Source organism: Oncorhynchus keta, chromosome 9 (assembly GCF_023373465.1).
Source record: "Oncorhynchus keta strain PuntledgeMale-10-30-2019 chromosome 9, Oket_V2, whole genome shotgun sequence".
Classification (NCBI taxonomy): Eukaryota; Metazoa; Chordata; class Actinopteri; order Salmoniformes; family Salmonidae; genus Oncorhynchus; species Oncorhynchus keta.
This window is the reverse complement of record NC_068429.1, coordinates 31,737,197-31,761,763: the sequence shown is the minus strand read 5'-3', so window position 1 is coordinate 31,761,763 and position 24,567 is coordinate 31,737,197. Positions and strand designations below refer to the sequence as shown.

General features: G+C 43.3%; 1 long non-coding RNA gene across 2 annotated transcripts in view; it reads left to right on the top strand.

The window, feature by feature from the left end:
* Positions 1–24: 24 nt before the first annotated feature.
* LOC118387550 (uncharacterized) overlaps positions 25–24,567 on the top strand; it is a 50,396-nt gene continuing 25,853 nt past the window's right edge. Inside the window, exons 1-2 of one of the 2 annotated variants that reach the window (XR_004826429.2) lie at positions 25–189; positions 6,230–6,375. This is a non-coding gene — a long non-coding RNA (uncharacterized LOC118387550). Of the gene's footprint in view, positions 190–5,007; positions 5,225–6,229; positions 6,376–24,567 lie in introns of those variants that run through there. The other variant, XR_008143231.1, reaches the window with a different exon arrangement.

Sequence of the window (24,567 nt, the reverse complement as noted above, 5' to 3'; positions counted from 1 at the left end):
TTAACATATGGTCTGTGTTTCGTGTAGGCGTACCCTGGTGTGACCTTTTAATAACCTCTCTAGGACAAGGTGACTTTTATCAATATATTTACATGCAAAAAAATAAATGTTAATTAGCTGCTAATGGGGCTGTCATAAAGAACTGCAAATTCCATGTGATCTGGACAAGACTGCCAAATCGAGGCAATGGTATGTATCTCTGGATTAACTATCTAATGTTAGCTAAATGTAGTAATGAATAACTTGGGGAAATGTCATTAAATTGACAAATTAGTTAGCAACAGCTAGCTAAATGTCCATAAATGTTTAATGCTTTTCGACCTGCCCCCAAATTAATATAATTGGTTCAGAGTTTGTTTTGATATTTCAACCTACATGTCCTGATCGCGTCTGGTCTGGGTGGACAAAATAAACATGCATGTGATGGCACACGCGGTCGAACGCACGCAAGTGGTCTGGTCAGCATGCAAGTCTACACGAAACACAGCACTTATTTTAAGTGTGCACTTATTTTAAGTGTTTCTAAAATCCGCTATGGGAAAAAAGTTATGGTGTAAAAACGGTTGGAACCATTTCTCTGTTTGACCGCTATGTTGTATGGGTATTATGACACCTCCACTGTGGGTCTCTATTACATTTTTTATTGGTTTCTTACCTGTATTTGCAACGAATTCTACAACACCAAACAACTGTAAATTATGAATAGGAAAAAAAAACATTGTGATGAATAAACATGTTATTGTGAGAAATGGACACGCCAGGCTACCTCTTCAAAGTTCAATTTGTTTAAAACTTGACAGGCTAATAATTTTCATGAATGTGTGAAAACTAAAGAAATCAAGCCAAACTGTAATTGAAATGAGTATTTGAGAGAGATTGGAGGTAAAATACATGGCCACCTCATGTGATAGCCTCACAGACAAAGATTACCCCCAATCTGTCATTGGAATAGTGGGAGAGTGAACTGATAGTGTCACTCAAACGTAATAATATATAATATATGCAATTTAGCAGACGCTTTTATCCAAAGCGACTTACAGTCATGTGTGCATACATTCTACGTATGGGTGGTCCAGGGAATCGAACCCACTACCCTGGCGTTACAAGCGCCATGCTCTACCAACTGTGCTACAGAAGGACCACAAAAGGCCTAAACTCTAGGTTTGGTCATAGCCAGCGCATTGCAGTCATTCCTAAAACATGTAGGCCTAGTAAGTGTGTTTTGAAACCTGAAAATGTATCACATTGATATCTAAATATGTTTCATAGATGATAGCCTACATCAAGGCTGTCAAACACATTCCATGTAGGGCCTAGTGTATGCTGGTTTTTCCTTTCAATTAAGACCTAGACCACCAGGTGAGGAGGGTTTCTTACTAATTAGTGACCTTAATTCATCAATCAAGTAGAATGGAGGAGCTAAAGACTGCAGACACTTGGCCCTCCATGGAATGAATTTGACACATATGGCCTACTTTAAAGTTTATCTAAAAAATAACTTATGGCTTACGATCAGTAACCATAAATTCTTCATAGCCATAAGATCCTCAAAGACAATACAGTATTTCAATGCACTGAGACACATTTAGGAAGCATCACAGCTTCTGATGTCACTAGGTCCTGGAGGGGGGTACGTGTCACCCTGGTAAACTTGCTCTAACCTCTCTATAACTTTTCCAGCAGATCAAGCAACCTTCATTGGGCAGATTTACGAGGTGGTCGAATGATTACATCCTGGCCATTTGTCAACCGGCCAGACGGCCAGGGGAGAGACAAGGCAGCCGCAGATAAATCATAAACAGAAGCGTTTTTAAAGAGTTTATTACAGTCGTTAATGGTGCGCCGGATCACTTTGTGCAGGATTTAAAGGTATATTATGCAAAATCAGAAACACTAACCTTATAATACTTGATCAAACATGCATAAAGCTGTCGCTGAGGCTGAATAAATTCTCCCAATTAACTTGCTTCCAGATTGTGATTGCTTTTACTAATTAAATCAACAGTGTAATAATTTGAGTGTGGCTGATCTGATGTCTGATTTGGGAAAACAGAGATAAGGACTTCTGCTGAGACCTCTGGTGAGGATGATTAAAAACAGGAGGGCATCTATTCCATCCATAACAAAATGCTTTATTTCCCTACATGTCCCATTGTCGCCCAACTGAGCTGCTTTGTAGGGAGGTATCTACTAATCTTATTAGGTTATCACCACATTGTCACGTGGTCACATCACAACCAACCTTCTTACAGCTTATTTGCAACGTTGTGACAATGTCATGCAGCCTATTAGTAACAAAACCATGTCAACTGTACAAATGAGGAGAAGTGCCATGAAGGATTGTAAGAAAGATACCCAGAGCCTCAGATTTATAGGCTAGGCCTAATGGATGGCACTGGCGACTAGAGGGTATCTGTAGCCCAGCTCAGTTGGTAGAGCATAATGCTTGCAACGTCAATATAGTGTGGGTTCAATTCCTGGGACCACCCATATGTACACACATGACTGTAAGTCACTTTGGATAAAAGCAGCTGCATTTATATAATATATTTGAATATATTAAATTGTTGGTGGAGTGGAAGGAGGGAGTCGCGGCACCAGGAATCCAAGTTTTTTTCTTTTTTTCTTGTACGACTCCGAAGAGAAAAAGGCAAAAGTCTTGCAGGAACTTTGATCAATGAATACAGTATTGGCACAAAAAGAAGATCTAAGTAAACGGCTGGTTTAAATAATGACAATTATAACCTTGCAGTAGGCCTATAATAAGCCTGCATTCACTTGGACACATTCACATGCTTTGAACTCATTCAGAAATGTTGATTGGTTAATGGCAAACAAGCTGCATCAGCCATAAACTAAAAGTACAGCTATCATGCTCGCAAACAAATTATAGTGTTCAAAAACCATATTAATAAATAGCTTTTTATAAATAATGTGTTGTTGTTGCATTTAACTGCCGAAAATGCGGTTATCCTTTAGTAGGTGACGTAAGAGGTCAGCATGTGGAAGAAATCGGAGCTCAGGGATAATAGACAAGTTGCCCACTAGTTCGAGGGGTGTTCAAGTGGATTTTTCCCAGTCGTATGTGGTGAATACCACCTTCTCACTTGGCTACTAACACAGGGGAACACTGACCTGTTGGCTCCGTAGTCAAACTACTTCAACAATAATCAGATTCTGAATCTGTCTTCTTCTGTGTTATTATGGCGGTCCGCAAGCAGGCGTCAATAATAATTTCTAACATTTCTATAGTGTTTTTCATAGAATCTCAAAGCGTTTCAAGGGTAAAAAAAACGAACAAACAAGCAATATATCATGACAGGTCAACCAATAGAAGCCAAATCTTTTAAAGCTGCATCCTCAGAAGATAGAGAGGGTCATTGCTTGAGTTTGTCATCTTCACTAGGAACACTCTGTCTCAGCACTGCTGTATTCCTCTCCCATTCCTCTCACGCATCAGGCAACTCCTCGAATTATGTTCTTACAAGATCAGGAATTGGCAGACAGGTGAAACAGAAAAGCTGGTACTGTGTCCAGATTCATTTTTCAAACAAAAACATTAGCCAGCCAGCTAGCTAGCCAATCCAAAAAGTGTTAACCTGTCAGTCGATCTGTTAGAGGTGCATGCCACCACCTATTGTACGTACGGGTGGTAAACTATAGAAAAAATATCGATTGTAGGAAAAAATGGGGAAAGACCAACATGATCCAAAAGACAAAAATAGACGTGTAAAAAAATTAATCCCACTCCTTCAGTCACATTCCAATGTAAGTCACATCCCTACACAGGCTCAGGGGCCTGTGATGCCAGAACATCCTTTGACAGGATTTCTTGCAATGCCTTGGCTGTAAACTCAGTCCCAAAAAGCGTTCTGCAGCACTCACAATAATGAACATTTTCTCAGATTTCTTCTTTGTTTGTGCTGTGCAATTTATGATCATTGCAATTAATGTTACAAAGCCCATATTTTTCACATGTAACATATCAGGTTCCCTTGATTGCCAAGCAACATTCCCTGGTGCAGTCTTATTTACCATGGCGTCTTCAACGCCACTCGCTCCTTCCACTCTTCTCACCGCCTCCAGGTAGGAGGCACGCTGGACAGCCCTTATTTTTGCTACCTCGGCCTTCGTCCTAACAGAGCAATCAAGGTGCTCAAGTGCATGTTCGCCACCACAGTTGCAGCATATAACTTCAGCTGGCATACAATATTCTTCCCGTATGCATACACTTGATACATGCCCAAATCCTTTGCATTTATAACACTGGAGGGGCTTGTGCACAAAAGCTCTTACAAGGTACAGTGTCTCATAAAGCCTAGCTTTACATGAGAAAGGAGAGACTCATCAAAAAACAACAATATGGATGAAGTGGATTTCCTTACTCAATCCACCATACAGGTCAGTTGACTTGCACCAATCACTTCACCTACTTCCTCAGGTATATAATCTGCATCCACATCATGCGCAACCCCAGAAATAACCCCCTTGACATGTAGCCTGCTTCGGAAATCCATACACAACATTACATCAAATATTATTGGGCTCCCGAGTGGCGCAGTGGTCTAAGGCACTGCATCTCAGTGCTTGAGGCGTCATTATAGACCCTGGTTTGATTCCAGGCTGTATCACAACCGGCTGTGATTGGGAGTACCATAGGGCGGCGCACAATTGGCCCAGCGTTGTCCGTGTTAGGGTTTGGCCGGGGTAGGCCATCATTGTAAATAAGAATGTATTCTTAACTGACTTGCCTAGTTAAATAAAGGTTAAATAAAATAAATAAAAAGCATGCTTCTTCTGTTCCGCAGACATATCAAAAGATCTGAATACGACCAGCTCTTGTGACTCTCACTGACGCCATCTCTCTCCTCGTGACTTCAAACGGAACTCCCGGGTAACATTGATCCAAAACCCTTACTCCGACTATAATCTAATCTAGGGATTTCTTAGTTTCATCACAACTTTACTGATTTTGTTTCCTTTATTTTTCATGACTGCAGCTGGCTCATTCTCACTCTCTGTACTCTCATCTTCACCCGACCACCATCAGTTTCAAACAGAACATGTGTTTTCCGCCATCTTCCTCTCCACCTCTCGTCTTCTTCTGCCACAATGAATCTGTGTCCATGCCAGATAGTTGCTTAAGTATCCCCGTCGATACCTGGAAGTTACCAAAGCAGTGTTGGAAAAAGTACCTCATTGTTATACTTGAATAAAAATAAAGGTACCTTTAATAGAAAATGACTGAAGTAAAAGTGAAAGTCACCCAGTAAAATTCTACTTGAGTAAAAGTGTAAAAGTATTTGGTTTCAAATATGCTTAAGTATCAAAAGTAAAAGTATAAATGATTTCACGTTTCTTGTATTAAATAAATCAGACAAAAACATTTTTTACGGATAGCCAGGGGCACACTCCAACACAATCATTTACAAACTAAGCATTTGTGTTTAGGGAGTCTGCCACATCAGAGGCAGTATGGATGAACAGGGAGGGATGTTCTCTTGATAAGTGTGTGAATTGGACCATTTTCCTGTCCTGCTAAATGTAGGGATTATTTGAAAGGAAATGTAATGTAAGGAGTACTTTTGTGTGTCAGAGAAAATGTATGGAGTAAAAAGTACATTCTTTTATTTAGGAATGTAGTGGAGTAAAATTAAAAATTGCCAAAAATATAAATAGTAAACTAAAGTACAGATACCCAAAAAGATACCATTCCGTCTCCAAGGACAGAGTAGCAGCTGCGCAGAAAAAAATACTTGTTGCAACGTTTTGCAAATGTTGGTTGGTTTTGATCTAAACGAATACACCCCAGATTTAGGCCTTAGAGAGCGACAAAGGCATGCTGTAAACTCAATGTGGCTGCTCTCCTACTGAAACTATATGTAAGCAACATTGGGTCATCGAAAAGCCATAGCCAACTAGGTTCATACAGATCATTTAGCAAGTGTTGTGGTCACATGTTGGCATTTACACAGGCTATGAAGATAATCTTATGTGGAGAGTATAGGTCGAGGAATGGAATAGTTCACCCCCACACACCACCTACAAACCTCAGAGCCTGTAGGCCTGCTGCATTTGCTTAGTCTGACATTGCCCTGTAGCTGTGCCTACAGTATACCAGTTTAGCCTGAATGCCTTTAACATGTTCATTCTAAGGCCTTGTGTGATACATCTACATCGTAGGTTGTGTATTGTGCAGTATGTTGATTTTCTGCTCTTTTCCCCACAGGAGGAGCACACACCTGGAAAAAGAGAAATTAACACCCTGTCTGTGTGTACTTTCACCACCAGAGAGAGCTATTTGTCCAGGTTTTCTGTCAACTGATCTCTTTCAGTGAGTAAAATGTGACGTTGATTTGCAGTGAGAGACTTATGGTGAGCTCCACTTTCTTATTTTGATACGAATGGACATTATAACTCACTGCTTCTATGTGTAGCATATTTCACATTTTGATTTCTGGTCTGTTTTTGGAATAACATAACTTGTTTAATTAGCCTACAATTAAAACATTGCTATCCATGCACACACTAACTTACGCACACACACTCATTCACGTACAAACGAATGCACCCACACATACTTGGGTCAATGGTAAAGAGTTCTTCTAAGGTCATGGCAGCAAACTGCCTTCGATCATGTTAAAGGGCAAATTTGAACATTGTCCAGTTTATACAGTAGTAACAACATCTCCTTTGATAATTGATCAGATTCAGCAACCATTAGAGTTTCTACCTCTTTAAGGCAAACAGTACTAAAATGGTGCCAAGAGTTGATGTCCTCTCCTTCTACGGCATCTTCTTAATAAATGCATTTAGCTGTGGAAGTCCAGTGCCCACACTGTTATCAAGAAAAACGACTCCCATAAACCAGTGTTGGTGATTTGGGTTTCCCAAGCCCCTCATAAAGGAGGTATTCTGGTCCTAGACATTAATTATGGAAATATTAGAGCGTCACATTATGTTCCCTGTTCTCTGCTGGCTACTGCCTCTTTCCAAAGTTATAGGGCTACAAATAGTGTATGCGTTTTTCTTTGGGATTTAAGTTGTTCACATTCACAACACTGTTCACAACACTCCGATTTCCACCCCGAATCACATACAAATACGTTTATATTTATATTGCTGATATCTTTACTTTTCCTGACGCGAAGTTTGCAGTTGTGTGAAAGGCCAGGCCTGTGAATATGGCCTTGTACGTTGAGCACTGTTGGCCTAAATCTGCAGCAAAATCCCAGCGGAATTTCCCAATACATCTCTGTCCAGCCCCAGAGTGACCACATGCATAAGATTAAAGGGTTAAGATGTCAGAATCCTCTTAGAAAGCCCAAATACACTTGGGGTAAATCAATTAATTAATTAACTAAGTAGAGGTCAAAGCCAATAGTTGAGGAAAGACAAATTAAATCAATTAGGATGGCCTAATAAGAAGAGAGACTTTAATTAGAGGAAGTTTAATTAAAAGTGTGTTTGGGGATGTGGTGCTATGAGCAAGTTCAATGCATCTCCCTCTAAAGAACCATGAGGCCATCTACTGTTCTATGTATAGGTGTATTGGCTGTCTCCTTAGAAACCTGGGTGTGGTCTTAAGTGGAATTTATATTTGGTTTTTCAGTTTTTGTCAAATTGTTTTGAATTTTGTGTTGAGTTTGCTTTGTTAGTTTGTTATAGTGTAAAGATGTGAAGAGAGTGTGTGTGTGTCAGGGGTTGGAACTGAAATATTTTTTTCTAAACAGAACCACTATTTGTTTAGAAAATAAAGTTCTGACCAGTTCGAACTAAAAAAAAAAGTACTGGTTTTATATTGTTCCTTTCTGTTCGTTTTTGAACCTGTGAAATCAGCCGTTTTTCCATTTAGCTCATTCAATGACTTCACCAATCAGTGTGGATAGAGCAAGCTACACTACACAAAAATACAAACAATTTCTAACTTTTTACTGAGTTATTGTTCATATAAGCAAATCAGTCAATTTAAAGAAATAAATTATTTAGGCCCTAATCTATGGATTTCACATGACTGGGAATAAAAATCTGTATCTGTTGGTCACAGATACCTTTAAAAAAAATGTATGGGCGTGGATCAGATAACCAGTCAGTATCTGGTGTGACCACCATTTGCCTCATGCAGCACGACACATCTAATTTGCATAGAGTTGATCGGGGTGTTGATTGTGGCCTGTGGAATGATGTCCCACTCCTCTTCCATGGCTGTGTGAAGTTGCTGGATATTGGAGGGAACTGGAACATGCTATTGTATATGTCGATCCAGAGCATCCCAAACATGCTCAATGGGTGATGTCTGGTGAGTATGTAGGCCGTGGAAGAACTGGGACATTTTCAGCTTCCAGGAATTGTGTACAGACCCTTGCGAAATGGGGCCATGCATTATCATGCTGAAACATGAGGTGATGGCGGTGGATGAATGGCATGACATTGTATCATTGTGCATTCAAATTGCCATCGATAAAATGCAATTGTGTTTGTTATCCGTAGCTTATGCCTGCCCATACCATAATCCCACTGCCACTATGGGGCGCTCTGTTCACAATGTTGACATCAGCAAATCTCTTGCCCACATGACGCCCTACATGCTGTCTGCCATCTGCCCGGTACAGTTGAAACCGGGATTCATCCGTGAAGAGCACACTTCTCCAGCATGCCAGTGGCCATTGAAGGTGAGCATTTGCCCACTGAAGTTGGTTATGACGAGAAACTGCAGTCAGGTCAATGGTGAGGAAATCGAGCACGCAGATGAGCTTCCTTGTGATGGTTTCTGACAGTTTGTGCAAAGATTCTTTGGTAGTACAAACCCACAGTTTCACCAGCTGTCCGGGTGGCTGGTCTCAGTTGATCCCGCAGGTGAAGACGCCAGATGTGGAGGTCCTTGGTTGACTTGGTTACACGTGGTCTGCGGTTGTGAGGCCGGTTGGACTTACTAACAAATTCTCTAAAACGAGAATTGAGGCGGCTTATGGTAGAAATATGAACATTCAATTCTCTGGCAATAGCTCTGGTGGACATTCCTGCAGTCAGCATGCCAATTGCAATTTGCAGAGTGATGTGTGTGTGTGTGTGTGTCTGGGAACAATTAGTTTGGGCAAAAAACGAATTAATTTACAATTTTTTAACAAAAAAAACATAACTTCCATTTGAAAGATTGAATGTTTCCTCCTTTCCTCTACTATCCCACAATTTTGGCTGGTGGTTGTCCATGGAATTAGGAGCTGGAAATAGTTTAAAAACACACAGATCTTTTTTTTGCAGGAATTTGAATTGCTCTTCCGTGTGTAGCTCTGCCTACCCATGACATATTGGATTTTTTGGGGACACAATCAGCATGCCTGTCCCTCACCAATTATTACGCTCTCACTCACTCACTCACTCACTCACTCACTCACTCACTCACTCACTCACTCAATCACTCACACACTCACAACACCATCTGTTATCATTAAAACCTGCATGGCACTACTGGAAATAAGACTCTCTGTTCTCATCTCCAGATGTTATTCATTGCTATTATATCAGCCAATCTTTATAAATGCTGCATGTTTTTTTAGCATATAATGGAGCTGTGCAGCTTAAATGAAAAAATGTACACTATGTGAAATTGTTTTCATGTGTGATCAAATTCAAATTTTGGCAATGTTAAGAACAGTGTTATAAGCACCAAAAAAGTAATGCAATAAGTCATATGTGTTTAGGGACAAATACATTATTAATGATTAAATTAATTGCAAAGTCCTTTTTCCTGCAAATATCCTGTGTAATTGATTAAGGGGAAAATAATAGATTGTAGGCCTACTTGCTTTATTTGTCTAACCACTTTGATTTGAGTAGAAAACAAGATAGATGTCAAGATTTTAAAAGAAAATCTATATTTTCTTTGTTTTTTTGGACAAGAACAGCCTTGGTTTGGGGCGAACGGGTGCAGAGACACAACCCCTCACCTCCTCTCCTCTTTGACTCCTCTCTCCCATTTCTGTCCCCTTGGATCAACCAGATTGGGCCTGGTGTTAATCCCTGGCATAAGGGGGCTTGGCTGGATTAGAAGATGATGTGGTAACATCTGTATGGCGGCTGGATTAGCAGGGAGAGGGCCTGGGGGGAGCAGGGGTGTGTCTGTGTGGATGTTGGGGCTATGATGTGACAGGAAGGGGGGTTCGAGCCCAAGATATCCTGGATTTCCTAGGATGTCAATTATATTGGGGATGTCTATACGGTCAGGAATTACAGCCTGGATCTATTTCTGTATTCATTCAACAACCTGCTTGGCAGTTCACATGGTCAAAGTGTGTGTGTGTGTGTGTGTGTGTGTGTGTGTGTGTGTGTGTGTGTGTGTGTGTGTGTAGATAGGGGGTGGGGAGCAGCTGGATATCTTTGACATTTGACCCTGTTAAGCTTGACATGTCAATATTTGTTATAATACTTTCAGTATTTTAATGCAATAATAAATAAATATATTTATGCATATTTAAAATGGGGGTGCAATGTATTGTATTTTGCAGGTTTGGTTTTTGTATGAAAATAGTAATGAAAGTGGCATGAAAGTGACACTGTAAATGACTGCCCTTGCATGCTAAATTTTTTCATTCAGAAATCTTTATTTGGGCTCTTAAATAATCATAGTTTTACTATATTGAATCTGAAGAAACACAAAACATATTTATAAGCTATGATGGAGAGTCTTTGTTTATTAAGAGAAAGATCTCTGTACAGTCTATAGATTGTTATTGAGGTGTACCTTCAGAACGTCATTGTTAATTATTTAAAAAAACGTTTTACCTTCATTTCACCTGGTATGGTACCCTGTATTCACCTACATTAGTAGGTAACGGAGAACATTTAAAAAATATTTTCCTTCAAAATATTAGTTCAAAAGATGATCAATGTGTACCACATCCAGACTTTTTGTTTGCTTAATCCAGTCCCACAATGATAGTCTGGACATAATCACTAGCCCCCACTCTCAGAACACAATCCAATTTACATACAAAATACACCATTTGAAGTAGGACCATTTGCTAAGAACACAATATCCACAATTGATTAATTAGAAACTGCTGGTTTATACTGAGACCACACCGCAGGCGCTAGTGTAGCATTTAGCATATATTCATATTTTCTAGATAATATACAGAGCCATTCATATCTCAGGATGATTTAGAAGCCAGGGGGGACATGGGGATTAGACTTTTGGCTGCCGTTGTAGGTTTGCATCCGAAGGAGTAGGTTTGCATCCACAAGACCTGATTTACGTCGCGGGGCAGATGGCAGAGAAATTGCTCTGTTTGGAAAAGATGTGCAATTTATTCCTGTTGACATAGTCTGTATAGCCGGAGAAGGCCCTCTTGGCATGCAGCAACACAGAAACACAGTTGGTGGAGAGAGAGAAAGGTTTTTTGTTTTGGTGCGTGTGATGATGAGTAAAGCCAGCTCTGGGACCATTAGGTGGATGTCAGGGAAGAAGGATGGGGGGGACGAGGGAAGAGACATTCGTGAGAGAGTGGTGAGGAGGCTGTGGGTGGGTGGTGCGTTGCAGTTGTGTGTGAGTGTCTGCAGTGGGGCTGACGCACCACACACGCATATTCACATACATGTGGGAACACGCATTCACGCACACACACACACGTACACACACACACGCACCCACACACACACACACACACACACATAACCTGCGCAGCTGTCCCACACTGGACAGCTTAAGTCCCTCTGACACGTCGCCTGCCAGGCTGGAGGGCTCAGGAAGAGAAGACAGATCAGTAAACTTAGTGTGCAGCTTACAGTGGCTAATCCTCCTCCCAAGCCTCCAGCCTGCAGCCACACAGCTTCTCCTCCACCACCACCTCCCCTAACCCAAATCACTGGGATTTACAGTACACCCTACCAGCCTTATTCCACCACTCGCCAACTAATGCTCCCTCCACATCCCGCAGGCAGGAGATGGAGTGGATGCTTTTCAAGTCCTGGTGTCAACTTCATGCTGGTCCTGTGGGTCCTTGTTTTCCTCATATAAAGGGATGGAATCCAACCAAACCTGCACTGCAGATATGATTGTTTTTGCATTGTGAAAGTGATGCTTTTGTGTTGTTAGTTTTTTCGACAATGCTCTGTATCTGTGCCCAACATGAAACTGCACAGTTCCATATGTTTGGCTGCCGCTATAGAGGCACAATTGTCCAACGCACGCTAGTTTGCAACTTTGTCATGTAAAACCTGTCACACTGGCATTTTCCCAGCCCTAACGCCAGATTCTGCAATTTACCTGTCAAAATCGTCTCACATGCGCTGAGGTGGGAGGGGTGGCTCTATTTGAGGTCTGTCCATTTTGCACTTGCTTTTAAGGACAATTTCATGCAGCACTAATAGGATATTTTAAGACTCTCAAAATGACATGGACCATCCATGGCACACAGTGCCCGTGGAGGTTTTTTCCCTCGTGCGTTTTCATTATTCACAATTCACATACCTGCATTTTGCTTGTTCAAGCAAGCTATCCATCCCCATTTTCAAACAGTGCCCTTCATCTGATTACCAAAGACCTGCTCATCCAAACTATAATAAAATATAAATATAAACTACAGTCCTCCTTATAATGCCGTATCAACATCAGATTATTATGAGAATCTGCCTTGCATATAGGCAACAATACAATTGACAGGAGCCTAGTATTTTGTATAGATGTGCGAATGTTTTGTATAAAGACATTTAGGCCATGGAACGAGAGGTGATTTATGATCTCATGCTTCTAACCCGATCCTACTTAGAAATATTGTTGTTAGTTTAAAAAACAGTAACTGTTTTTCATTTAATTTGATTAAAAAAGCCAACGAATTACAAAGATTCACCATCCATGTGTTTATGGTAAGAACGTACATGGCTCGAATGTAATTACATTTTGTCTGTTATTTCTGGAGAAGGAAAAATATGATCTGTAAGACGGTTCCATGATGTTTGTAAAACATTATATTTGCAAGCAGTATCATGGTGAGTGGACATTCCCCCCTTTTCTTTATATTGGATCTTTATCCAGTTCCTGTGAGAAGTTTGGACGTACGTAAAACCCTCCATAGTCTACAGTTGAAGTCGGAAGTTTATATACACCTTAGCCAAATACATTTAAACTCAGTTTTTCACAATTCCTGACATTTCATCCAAGTAAAAATTCCCTGTCTTGGGTCAGTTAGGATCACCACTTTATTTTAATAATGTGAAATGTCAGAATGATAGTAGGGAGAACAATTTATTTCAGCGTTTATTTCTTTCATCACATTCGCAGTGGATCAGAAGTTTACACACACTCAATCAGTATTTGGTAGCCATGCCTTTAAATTTTTTAACTCGGGTCTAACATTTCGGGTAGCCTTCCATAAGCTTCCCACAATAGGTTGTGTGAATTTTGGCCCATTCCTCCTGACAGAGCAGGTGTAACTGAGTCAGGTTTGTAGGCCTCCTTGAGCGCACACACTTTTTCAGTTCTGCCCACAAATGTTCTATGGGATTGAGGTCAGGGCTTTGTGATGGCCACTCCAATACCTTGACCTCGTTGTCCTTAAGCCATTTTGGCACAACTGTGGAAGCATGCTTGGGATCATTGTCCATTTGGAAGACCCATTTGTGACCAAGCTTTAACTTCCTGACTGATGTCTTAAGATGTTGCTTCAATATATTCACGTAATTTTCCTGCCATGATGCCATCAATTTTGTGAAGTGCACCAGTCCCTCCTGCAGCAAAGCACCCCGAAAGCATGATGCTGCCATCCCAGTGCTTCACGGTTGGGATGGTGTTCTTTGGCATTTTCTTCCCCATTTTTCCTCCAAACATAACGATGGTCATTACGGCCAAACAGTTCTATTTTTGTTTCATCAGACCAGAGGACATTTCTCCAAAAGTACGATCTTTGTCCCCATGTGCAGTTGCAAACCGTAGTCTGGCTTTTTTATGGCGGTTTTCGAGCAGTGGCTTCAAGGTCCTTTGCTGTTGTTCTGGGATTGATTTGTACTTTTCGCACCAAAGTATGATCATCTCTTGGAGTCGGAATGCGTCTCCTTCCTGAGCGGTATGATGTATGCGAAGTCCCATGGTGTTTATGCATGTGTACTATTGTTTGTACAGATGAACGTGGTACCTTCAGGCGTTTGGAAATTGTTCCCAAGGATGAACCAGACTTGTGGCGGTCTACAATTTTTTTTCTGAGGTCTTGGCTGATTTCTTTTGATTTTCCCATGATCTCAAGCCAAGAGGCACTGAGTTTGAAGGTAGGCCTTGAAAAACATCCACAGGTACACCTCCAATTGACTCAAATGATGTCAATTAGCCTATCAGAAGCTTTTAAAGCCATGACATCATTTTCTGGAATTTTCATACTGTTTAAAGGCACAGTCAACTTAAGAGTATGTAAACTTCTGACCCACTGGAATTGTGATACAGTGAGTTGTAAGTGAAATAATCTGTCTGTAAACAATTGTTGAAAAAATTACTTGTGTCATGCATAAAGTAGATGTCCTATCCGACTTGCCAAAACTATAGTTTGTTAACAAGAATTGTGGAGTGGTTGAGAAACAAGTTTTAATGAGTCCAACCTAAGTGTATGTAAACTTCTGACTTCAACTGTATGTTGCCCTACTTGTATTATACACCCACTGGGAGCAATTATGGTGTCTGTCTGTAACTGTATTTAGATATAGCCTATTTAAATCAAGTTGTTGTTTAGAACTAGGCTATAACGGACTAACAATCAAAATGGAGTTGATGACAACGGTATGCATAAAAGACCATAAATACACAACTTGAAGCAACCACATATTTAGCAATGTTCTGATCGGCCAGTGAGGGGCTAAGTCTCGACACACCTACAACTTGTTTATAATTCCACATGCTGCTCCTACCAGGTGACAAGGATCTGTGTCTGCACCACGTACCTTCACTACTGGTGTCCCCCAGTGCTCAGCTCTAGGCTCTCTCCTCTTCTCTCTGTACACCAAGTCACTCGACTCCGTCATATCCTCACATGGTATCTCCTTGGTATGCGGATGACACTCAACTACTTTTCTCCTTCCCCCTTCTGACACCCAGATGGTGACACACATCTCTGCGTGCCTGACTTGGATGTCGGCCCACTACCTCAAGCTCACCTTCGACAAGACAGAGCTGCTCTTCCTCCTGGGAAAGGCCTGCCGGCTTAAAGACGTCTCCATCACGGCTGACAACTCCACAGTGTTGCCCTCCCAGAGTGCAAATGAATCTTGGGGTGACCCTGGACGACACGCTGTCATTCTCTGAAAACAACAAAGCAATGACTAGCTCCTGCAGGTGCTGACCTTAATCCAGGCACTTGTCGTCTCCCATCTGGACTACTGCAACTCGCTGCAACCCGCTTGTGTCATCAAACCCCTGCAACTTATCTAGAATACTGCAGCCTGCCTGGTTTCAACCTTACCAAGTTCTGCCATGTCACCCCGCTCCTCTGCACACTCCACTGGCTTCGGGTCGAAGCTTGCATCCACTACAAGACCATAGTGATTTTTCATTATGCCCCCCCCCACCTTCTGGCTATGCTCAAACCCTACATCTCAACCCGGGCACTCCGCTCTGTCACTTCTTGTCTTTTGTCCCTCCCACCCCTACGGGAGGGCAGCTCCCGCTCATCCCAGTCCAAGCTCTTCTTTGTCCTGGCACTTCAATGGTGGAACCAGCTTCCCCCTGAAGCTAGGACAGCAGAGTCCCTGCCTGTCTTCCGAAAGCACCTGAAACCCTACCTCTTCAAAGAGTATCTTTAAAATTTAAATCAATAAATTAGCATAAGGGGGTGGAACAGGGCTGCAACCACCAACAACTTGGTCTGTCTACCCTACCTGTACTCACCTGCACTGTCTACCCTACCTGTACTCACCTGCACTGTCTACCCTACCTGCACTCACCTGCACTTCTACCCTACCTGTACTCACCTGCACTGTCTAACCTACCTGTACTCACCTGCACTGTCTACCCTACCTGTACTCACCTGCACTGTCTACCCTACCTGTACTCACCTGCACTTCTACCCTACCTGTACTCACCGGCACTTCTACCCTACCTGTACTCACCTGCACTTCTACTCAACCTGTACTCACCTGCACTGTCTACCCTACCAGTACTCACCTGCACTGTCTACCCGACCTGTACTCACCTGCACTGTCTACCCGACCTGTACTCACCTGCGCTGTCTACCCTACCTGTACTCACCTGCACTGTCTACCCTACCAGTACTCACCTGCACTGTCTACCCGACCTGTACTCACCTGCACTGTCTACCCGACCTGTACTCACCTGCACTGTCTACCCTACCTGTACTCACCAGCACTGTCTAGACTGCCTCATTAATTACTGTTGTTGTCATGTTCTGTTGCATAATTCAACAAGTGTGTCAATAGCAGTATATCCCTGGATAAAAAATCAACACGTTTATCTACAGTAGATTACTCCTATCTATACATACTTTACATTGTTTGCGAGGTCAGACATAATACCACTATAATCTGAATGTTAAGTTTCAGGAAGTTGCTTTTAGTCAGCGCATCTAATTTGTAAACATTTCAAACTGTATTACATTTCAACTGTATGAAAGACAATGTATTCGACTGAGCCCATTTCAGCCATTAACGGGGTGTGTTTGACAGGTCATTACAAACATTTCCACGGTCGTAACGTCAACCCGAAAAAAACATTAGCCACAAGCAAGAGTATGAAAGATGAAAGCAATCAATCCAGCGAGATTTAAACAGAGGAAGAGGAAGAGAAAGGCCTAACTCTGGAAAATCTGTCTCCAGCAGGTGGCTTTTCTTTTCTGTTTCGCCCAAAAGCAGGGAGTTTTTGTCAAATTTGTCAAATTTGTCAAATAAAAACATTTATGGCATATTTTCTACGTGAGGTTTATTTGATCGAATATAAGTTTCGTTATGCTTAAGATGTTACGAGTGTACTGATATATGTAGGACGTGACATCACGGCAACTTTGAGAAAAAAACACTATATATCGGAGTTGTCTCAAGATGGCTATGCATATTCATGGCATGAGGCTAGTAGCATAGCATCTCCCTCCATTGAATACAGGTGGTTGACGTCAACAACCCTCATCGAATATTCTGAAAAGGATTACAATAATGTGATGTATCCACCAATCCAAAGAAAGGATACGAGGGAGCTAGACAGCCTGCCGTGCCGCTTTGTGGACAACGACTCCCATTGTTAGGGCGAAGAGACATATATCTTGTCAATATATCCATAATATTTTTAATATTTTTTATTTTATTTAACTAGGCAAGTGAGTTAAGAACAAATTCTTATTTTCAATGACAGCCTAGGAACAGTGGGTTAACTGCCTGTTCAGGGGCAGAACGACAGATTTGTACCTTGTCAGCTCGGGGGTTTGAACTTGCAACCTTCCGGTTACTAGTCCAACGCTCTAACCACTGCCAATTTTGCACCCCTTAAACACAGGAAATAGATGTCTGTAAAAGTCAGATCCTCATGTGGGCGGGGCATGCACATTGCTAGTGAAAATAACGAACTGCCGCTACTGTTCTACTATCTGTCACTTTATTCCTAGTTATATGTACATGCCTACCTCAATTACCTCGTACCCCTGCACATTGACTTGGTGCTGGTACCCCCTGTATATATGAGTTATCATTACTCATTACTACTTTTATTATTACTTGTTTTACTTTTCTATTATTTCTCTATTTTCTTTCTCTCTGCATTGTTGGGACAGGCTCGTAAGTAAGCACTTCACTGTTAGTCCACACCTGTTGTTTACGAAGCATGTGACAAATAAAATGTGATTTGATTTGAATAGCAAACATATTTCTGACACACCCCCGAACCTATAATGATACTGACAGCACTAAGATTTACCATTGCGTTTTAGGTTTGTTCAAATTACAGCTTATAGTGTCTAATCAATGTGCTGTAATACTAGCTGCCTTGCCACAGTCCCAAGTCCTCACATGTCCATTCTCCAGCCCGTCCAATTCCCTTCGTTTTATGGTAATTTATTTATGCAGAAATCTATTGATCCATATGAGATGGTCTGGATGGAATATGGTTATTTCAAGGTTTTATGGCACACCTTATGATACACAAGTGGTTATTGGGATTCACCCTCAAATCTCACTGTCTTGGCCTAGAAGTTTGCTTTGAGCTGACACTTCTCCTTCCTTTGCAGTGCAGACACTAGTGAAAGTCCATATTGTTTAACTAGTCTTTGGCTGCATTATTATACAGTGATCGACGGCAGGGGCTGTTAATTTGAACTGCCATGCATAGAGGGAGAGAGGTCAGCACTAATGAGACTGCCTCAATGAAGCAAAGCGACAAACCAGGCAGTTAAAGTGGAGACGGGTTAGAGACCCAGGATGTGAGATCACAGGGTAGGGTGAGAGGTGTGTGTGTGTGTGTGTATGGTAAGGGAGGGTCACTGAGGTCTAGCCCGGACCTTCACACCACCATTAGCCTGATTGGCCAAAGAGGTCAACAGGGGTCAATCAAGGGGTCAACCACATTGTTGATTGGGTGATCCGCCCCATTGCAGTAGTGCACGGAAGGTCGGTCCTTTAGTTCCTTTAGCTCCCTTAGCCTGAGTTATTTGCCAAGACCGGCTACATTAACACAGAAAAATCTATCAGGTCACTTATTGTGATTTACACCTGGGCTACTGAGCCCCACAAGCCTCTTGACCAGCTCAAGTGAACATTTTAAATGCATGCAGATTTATGTCTTAGTTACTTGACTGTAGTTAGACATGGGGGAGTGTTTTGATATCTGAACAATGCATGTTTTTGATGATAGTTGACTGCCTCTAAAAAGAAGACTGAATTAAATGGTTGTGGCAAGTAACAATTTATAACCTCTAGCTTTGTCAAATCTGTCATTAGTTTTCTAAAACCTGCATAATGTTAGATTCTAATAGAATAAACCCAGTGAATGCTGTTTTGAATCTTCCTTACACCCTAACCAAGCTCAGAAGTTCACCCATGAATAATAAACTAATCAAACCCACATGAGATATGAACCTAAACATGACCTGGCTAGATATAGAAAGCATCGGTTTTCGAACATAGCAACGAAATCCATCGCCCATGCTATGGGATCAATTTTCATCAGGGTCCATTAAAGTTACAGCAGGTACAAAAGTATTGCGGCTCGGATACCACTCTTCCTTTAACCCATTCAAACCGGATCTCCTACAGCCACCGGAAAAAAATGAACTCCACACTCCTCTATGACTAAGGGACACGAAGTCAGATGTCAGCAGGTTAAGGGTGGGGAAATGGCCTAACGGGTGACCTAACCCTGTGGTTACATCATCCTGAATGGAAGGATGAAGGGATGAGGGGACAAATGAGTGGAAGTTGAGGGGAATGGGGACTGGTCTTTCTCTCTATTCCTTTCTTTCTCTCATTTTGTCTCATTCTCATTTCATGCTTTACTCATCTCTTTCTCCTTCACTCCTTATAACACTTATCACTCTGCCTACAGTATAACTCCTTTCCCTCCGTCTTCTCCCTTCCTCCCTTACTATCTTGCTCCCTTTCCAGCACCTGACTGAGATTTTACCACCTCTCCCACCTCCTCCTCTCCTCCTCCCCCCTCCCTCGTTTCAGACGTCAGCGCGGGGCTCTAAGTATCTGATTGATCACTCTCTGTGGTCATATTTCTCCACTCCGTGGCAGGAGATTACCGACGGCAATTTGTGTTTATGGGATTCCCGAAATTCGCTTAACAACTGGCCTCTTATTAAAAGGTCAGGCTGCGAGGTGGGAGGGAGATGTTTTCCCCTCCTGTTTTCTCTCTGTTTCTCTATGTCTCTGTCTGTCATTCCAGTCTGCAGATAGATATGGCTCATAAATGGGAGGATTGGTTCTGTTTGACCTCCAGAGTTGGCAGGGAAGATACCAACCACAGGGGCAGTCTGTGAGTATAGGTCCTTCTGCAGGTGACCCACCTGTGAGTGTGTCTCATCACTGGCTTATTGGAGACATTTTCTCAAGTCATAAATTCTTTAGGACTTTGACTGGAGCTAGCTGAAAAACTATAACCTCCAGAACCTGTAAATTGTACGCTGAAGCTACGCATGCTTCATGTTAATGTGCAGTAGCATCTGGAACACCTGTCTTGTGGTATAGTAATGCCACTCTGTATTAATACAGTAATCTAATCCCAGTAATTGGAGGAACTATTTCTAATGCATTCAGGTATATGAGAAAACAAACATTGTAAGTGTATACAAATAATACCAAAATCAGGTTAAAGATATTATTCCTGTTTTTCGCTGTGTTTAAAATGGCTGCAGGTCTGGTTTCAGGCTTCACACGTGGTGCCCCCAGGTCGGCAGGTTTGCGGTTACCTCAGCTCTTCTAATATTAATCACCCCCTTATTATCTCCTTCTGGGCTCCCTTTACACAGGCAGGGGCGAGGTACTCTTTCACACACAAACACAAACACACACACACACACACACTGTCCAGCCCCACAAGTGTGTGTGAACCGAGGAAGATGGACAGGCCGAAGATGAAATATTTATAAAAGCACAGATAAAGAAGAGTGAGTGGAGTTATACCCCGACATGCACAGTGAAACCCCTTGATGTGTGCGCTCAGTGTCAGTGTCGCCGATGCATAGCTGTACAGTGTTCAAATAAGCATTTCCTTGGTTTCTCCAATGTACAGTAGAGCTAAAACAGCATCTCCACGGTATGGCTGTGGGCTTGCAGCTGAGCTCCTGTGGCTTAGTGGGCCGTCAGCTAGTTTTGTCCCAGTCAGCTTGATACAAAGAGCATTTAGCCGTTTCTGAATAATCCAGACGGCCAGAGTGATCCTGCCGGCCGGCAGATGGGGATCTGGGATTGGTTGAAACAGGAGAGCAGAGGGACACCTGAGGAGGGACACAGGAGAGACTGGCTGGTCCTTGGGTGTGGTTGCCCAGCGTGTCACCTGATCCCATGCATCCCCCTTCTGCTTCCCCTGCCTTCCCCTCTCCTCTCCCAGGACCACTGTAAGGAAGAGAGAGACAGAGGATCGTGACTGGGTTAAATGCACCCATCCACCTGGCTATGTGAACAGTGTCTGGTTGCAGTTGATCGTCTTGGGATGCTTGTTGTGCCAACTGTGTGGTGGTGGTCTTTTACATGTGTATATGTGTTGAAGGCTTGGTGGTGTTTTTTGTTTTATTAAAATACCAAAAGGGTACTCAACATGTCTCAGGTATATTGTGTATTATGGTTTGTAACTTATTCTGAGGTGCATTACTTCTCATTTTTGGAAAAAAACTATTTTTGAGGACTATTGATGACAATACAAGGTTGTTCTCTGCATCTTTTAAGCGTGTTTCCCACCAAACGGACCATGTGTTCTAAGCTGTCAAGCCATCACATTTACTGTATCCGCTATAGCCTGACTGCAACGACCCACCCGCCCTGAAGGCACAGCCCAGCTCAGTAACTTATCCCCATGTCCCTAACCTTTCTGTGCAGGAGGGGTATCCATCATCTTAAAGTGCGATCCATTCGAGCCCAACTTCAGCCGGTGGAAAGGCCTTAGCCAGCGTGTGTGTGGGTACAACTTATGAGCTGTCACTGCAAAGTGCAGAGCCTTGCTGGAAAATGACGACCAGCGAATGACTGACACTGACATTGCAGCTAGAATAAGTGTGTGCGTTTGTGAGTGCATGTGTGAAGGCCACGTGCTCTTCTCTCTTTCTCCTCTTTTACATTTCCCCCCTCTTCCCCCTCCCCTCCTCTCTCATCCCTCCTTGCAATGCTGTGCACAAAAGTCCCACTTATCACAGAGACTGCTTAATCAGTGTCACCTCCTGAACTCCCACTGAACTGGGGCTAGGGAGGGCAGCAACACACCCACTTCTGCCAGCTCTCACAGTCTCACGTCAGAATTAGACTTTCATCCATGTTTCTCAAACGTCAAATTTCTAAGTTGTTCCAAATGTCAAGTGTTTAAGGGTAAGTTTAGACATTCTCAAAATTCTTAAGGTTAGGCATTAATTGCAAATGGTTAAGGTTTGGGAAAGTATAGCAAAACTATAAAAACAACTTTCTATCACTGGATTTTGCAACCTTTCAAATCAGAGGCAGATGCACATCTCCCATCCCCCATCCACAACACCAGCAAACTGAAACCTACTTGATGGTAACAGCTCTCACTGTTACCGCTAGTGGCTGTTTTCCACGTCTTCTCCCGACGTCCTCAGACATGGATGGATGTTGAAAAATGACTTGTATCACTGGTGATACTGGGGTTAGGAAGGTCAGCAACGTTCACGCTGAACTGGGGCTAGTGAAGGTAGCAACGTTCACACTGAACTGGGGCTAGAAAGGTCAGCAACGTTCACACTGAACTGGGGCTAGTGAAGGTAGCAACGTTCACACTGAACTGGGGCTAGTGAAGGTAGCAACGTTCACACTGAACTGGGGCTAGAAAGGTCAGCAACGTTCACACTGAACTGGGGCTAGTGAAGGTAGCAACATTCACACTGAACTGGGCCTAGTGAGGGCAGCAACGTTCACACTGAACTGGGGCTAGTGAAGGTAGCAACATTCACACTGAACTGGGCCTAGTGAAGGTAGCAACATTCACACTGAACTGGGGCTAGTGAAGGTAGCAACGTTCTCACTGAACTGGGGCTAGTGAGGGCAGCAACGTTCACACTGAACTGGGGCTAGTGAAGGTAGCAACATTCACACTGAACTGGGCCTAGTGAGGGCAGCAACGTTCACACTGAACTGGGGCTAGTGAAGGTAGCAACATTCACACTGAACTGGGGCTAGTGAAGGTAGCAACGTTCACACTGAACTGAGGCTAGTGAGGGCAGCAACGTTCAGTGTGAACTGGGGCTAGTGAAGGTAGCAACGTTCACACTGAACTGGGGCTAGTGAGGGCAGCAACAATCCCACTAAACTGGGGCTAGTGAGGGCAGCAACGTTCACACTGAACTGAGGCTAGTGAGGGCAGCAACGTTCAGTGTGAACTGGGGCTAGTGAAGGTAGCAACGTTCACACTGAACTGGGGCTAGTGAGGGCAGCAACAATCCCACTAAACTGGGGCTAGTGAGGGCAGCAACGTTCACACTGAACTGGGGCTAGGGAGGGCAGCAACGTTCACACTGAACTGGGGCTAGTGAGGGCAGCAACACTCCCACTAAACTGGGGCTAGTGAAGGTAGCAACGTTCTCACTGAACTGGGGCTAGTGAAGGCAGCAACACTCCCACTGAACTAGTGCTTAGGAGGGCGGCAACACTCCCACTGAATGAGTGCTAAGGAGGGAAGCAACACTCCCACTGAACTAGTGCTTAGGAGGGCAACAACACTCCCACTGAACTAGTGCTTAGGAGGGCAACAACAATTCCACTGAACTAGTGCTTAGGAGGGCAACAACACTCCCTCTGAACTAGTGATTAGGAGGGCAACAACACTCCCACTGAACTAGTGCTTAGGAGGGCAACAACAATTCAACTGAACTAGTGCTTAGGAGGGCAACAACACTCCCACTGAACTAGTGCTTAGGAGGGCGGCAACACTCCCACTGAATGAGTGCTAAGGAGGGAAGCAACACTCCCACTGAACTAGTGCTTAGGAGGGCAACAACACTCCCACTGAACTAGTGCTTAGGAGGGCGGCAACACTCCCACTGAATGAGTGCTAAGGAGGGAAGCAACACTCCCACTGAACTAGTGCTTAGGAGGGCAACAACACTCCCACTGAACTAGTGCTTAGGAGGGCAACAACAATTCCACTGAACTAGTGCTTAGGAGGGCAACAACACTCCCTCTGAACTAGTGCTTAGGAGGGCAACAACACTCCCTCTGAACTAGTGATTAGGAGGGCAACAACACTCCCACTGAACTAGTGCTTAGGAGGGTAACAACACTCCCACTGAACTGGGGCTAGCGAGGGCAGGAACACTCTCACTGAACTGGGGCTAGTGAGGGCAGCAACAGTCACACTGAACTGGGGCTAGTGAGGGCAGGAACACTCTCACTGAACTGGGGCTAGTGAGGGCAGCAACAGTCACACTGAACTGGGGCTAGTGAGGGCAAGAACACTCTCACTGAACTGGCGCTAGTGAGGGCAGGAACACTCTCACTGAACTGGGGCTAGTGAGGGCAGGAACACTCTCACTGAACTGGGGCTAGTGAGGGCAGCAACATTCACACTGAACTGGGGCTAGTGAGGGCAGCAACATTCACACTGAACTGGGGCTCGTGAGGTCGGCAACGTTCACACTGAACTGGGGCTAGTGAGGGCAGCAACATTCACTCTGAACTGGGGCTAGTGAGGGCAGCAACATTCACACTGAACTGGGGCTAGTGAGGGCAGCAACATTCACACTGAACTGGGGCTAGTGAGGGCAGCAACATTCACTCTGAACTGGGGCTAGTGAGGGCAGTAACATTCACACTGAACTGGGGCTAGTGAGGGCAGCAACATTCACACTGAACTGGGGCTAGTGAGGGCAGCAACATTCACACTGAACTGGGGCTAGTGAGGGCAGCAACATTCACTCTGAACTGGGG